Source organism: Arachis duranensis, chromosome 3, assembly GCF_000817695.3.
Source record: "Arachis duranensis cultivar V14167 chromosome 3, aradu.V14167.gnm2.J7QH, whole genome shotgun sequence".
NCBI classification, from domain to species: Eukaryota; Viridiplantae; Streptophyta; class Magnoliopsida; order Fabales; family Fabaceae; genus Arachis; species Arachis duranensis.
The window spans coordinates 93867262-93870180 of record NC_029774.3 but is presented as its reverse complement, the minus strand read 5'-3'; the positions used below and the strand labels follow the sequence as shown (position 1 = coordinate 93870180).

The 2919-nt window shown below is 43.8% G+C and overlaps 1 non-coding gene across 1 annotated transcript; it reads left to right on the top strand.

The window, feature by feature from the left end:
* The first annotated feature begins 2758 nt into the window (after nt 1–2758).
* On the top strand, nt 2759–2866 carry LOC127746432 (small nucleolar RNA R71). The gene has a single exon (XR_008008051.1). It is a non-coding gene; the product is annotated as a small nucleolar RNA R71 (small nucleolar RNA).
* Nucleotides 2867–2919: the final 53 nt, after the last annotated feature.

Here is a 2919-nt window from a genome sequence, read left to right as displayed (position 1 = left end):
TGTTCATCTCCTTGCATCATGGGCAAGTTGAATGCTAACCTCACATTTTTCGGACTAAAATCTAAGTATTTTCCCCGAACCATTGTAAGCCAATTCTTTAGGTCCGGGTTCACACTTTGATCATGGTTCTTGGTGATCCATGCATTGGCATAGAACTCTTGAACCATTAGGATTCTGACTTGTTGAATGGGGTTGGTAAGAACTTCCCAACCTCTTCTTCGGATCTCATGACGGATCTCCAGGTATTCACTCTTTTTGAGTTTGAAAGGGACCTCAGGGATCACCTTCTTCAAGGCCACAACTTCATAGAAGTGGTCTTGATGCACCCTTGAGATGAATTTCTCCATCTCCCATGACTCGAAGGTGAAAGCTTTTGCCTTCCCTTTCCTCTTTCTAGAGGTTTCTCCGGCCTTGGATGCCATAAATGGTTATGGAAAAACAAAAAGCAATGCTTTTACCACACCAAACTTAAAAGGTTTGCTCGTCCTCGAGCAAAAGAAGAAAGAAGAGAGTAGAAGAAGAAGAAATGGAGGAGATGGAGGTGGCTTTGTGGTTCGGCCAAAGGGGGATAAGTAGTGTTTAGGTTGTGTGAAAATGAAGGAGTGAAGATGGGTTTATATAGGGGTGGAGAGAGGGGTAGGGTTCGGTTATGAATGGCTGGGTTTGGGAGGGAAAGTGGTTTGAATTTGAATGGTGAGGTAGGTGGGGTTTTATGAAGGATGGATGTGAGTGGTGAAGAGAATAATGGGATTTGATAGGTGAGGGGTTTTTAGGGAAGAGGTTTTGAGGTGATTGGTGAATGGGTGAAGAAGAGAGAGAGTGGTGGGGTAGGTGGGGATCCTGTGGGGTCCACAGATCCTGAGGTGTCAAGGAAAAGTCATCCCTGCACCAAGTGGCGAGCAAAAATGCTTTCTGTGCCAATTCTGGCGTTAAACGCCGGGCTGGTGCCCATTTCTGGCGTTTAACGCCAGCTTCTTGCCCTTTCCTGGCGTTTAACGCCAATCTGGTGCCCCTTTCTGGCGTTAAACGCCCAGAATGGTGCCAGACTGGGCGTTAAACGCCCATTTGCTGCCCTTACTGGCGTTTAAACGCCAGCAAGGACTTCCTCCAGGGTGTGCTATTTTTCTTTCTGTTTTTCATTCTGTTTTTGCTTTTTCAATTGATTTTGTGACTTTCCATGATCATCAACCTACAGAAAACATAAAATAACAAAGGAAAAATAGATAAATATAACATTGGGTTGCCTCCCAACAAGCGCTTCTTTAATATCAGTAGCTTGACAGTGGGCTCTCATGGAGCCTCATAGATGCTCAGAGCAATGTTGGAACCTCCCAACACCAAACTTAGAAGTTGGTTGTGGCCTCCCAACACCAAACTTAGATTTTGACTGTGGGGGCTCTGTTTGGCTCTGTTTTGAGAGAAGCTCTTCATGCTTCCTCTCTATGGTTACAGAGGGATATCCTTGAGCCTTAAACATAAGGGATTCTTCATTCACTTGAATGATCGATTCTCCTCTGTCAACATCAATCACAGCCTTTGCTGTGGCTAGGAAGGGTCTACCAAGGATGATGGATTCATCCATGCACTTCTTGAAGGTCATGGTGCCTACTGTACAAGGTATTGAGAACTTCCCAGGGTCCTGTCTCTTTTGAGGTAATCTCTGCCTAGTCAAGTTATCCAGTTCTTTGGTGAGCAAAGGGGGTTCATCCTCCCAAGTCTCATTACCAAATAACTTGTCATTTAGCTTCATGATTGCTCCAAGGTACTTGGCAACTTGCTCTTCAGTGACATCTTCGTCCTCTTCAGAGGAAGAATACTCATTAGAGCTCATGAATGGCAGAAGTAAATTCAATGAAATCTCTATGGTCTCAGTGTGAGCCTCAGATTCCCATGGTTCCCCATTAGGGAACTCATTGGAGGCCAGTGAACGTCCATTAAGGCCTTCCTCAGTGGTACTCACTGCCTCGTCCTCCTCTCCACATTCGGACATGTAGGTCATGTTAATGGCCTTGCATTCTCCTTTTGGACTCTCTTCTGTATTGCTTGGAAGAGTGCTAGGAGGGAGTTCATTAATTTTCTTACTCAGCTGACCCACTTGTGCCTCCAAGTTTCTAATGGAGGACCTTGTTTCAGTCATAAAACTTTGAGTGGTTTTGATTAGATCAGAGACCATGGTTGCTAAGTCAGAGTGGCTCTGCTTAGAATTCTCTGTCTGTTGCTGAGAAGATGATGGAAAAGGCTTGCCATTGCTAAACCTGTTTCTTCCACCATTATTGTTGTTGAAATCTTGTTGAGGTCTCTGTTGATCCTTCCATGAGAGATTTGGATGATTTCTCCATGAAAGATTATAGGTGTCTCCATAGGGTTCTCCCATGTAATTCATCTCTTCCATTGAAGGGTTCTCAGGATCATAAGCTTCTTCTTCAGATGAAGCATCCTTAGTACTGCCTGGTGCAGCTTGCATTCCAGACAGACTTTGAAAAATCATATTAACTTGCTGAGTCAATATTTTGTTCTGAGCCAATATAGCATTTAGGGTATCAATCTCAAGAACTCCTTTCTTCTGATTCGTCCCATTGTTCACAGGATTCCTTTCAGAAGTGTACATGAATTGGTTATTTGCAACCATTTCAATGGGTTCTTGAGCTTCTGTAGGCGTCTTCTTCAGATGAAGAGATCCTCTAGCTGAGCTATCCAATGACATCTTGGGCAGTTCAGATAGACCATCATAGAAGATACCTATGATGCTCCATTCAGAAAGCATGTCAGAAGGACACTTTCTGATCAATTGTTTGTATCTTTCCCAAGCTTCATAGAGGGATTCATCTTCCTTCTGTCTGAAGGTTTGGACTTCCACTCTAAGCTTACTCAATTTTTGAGGTGGAAAGAACTTTGCCAAGAAGGCATTGACTAGCTTTT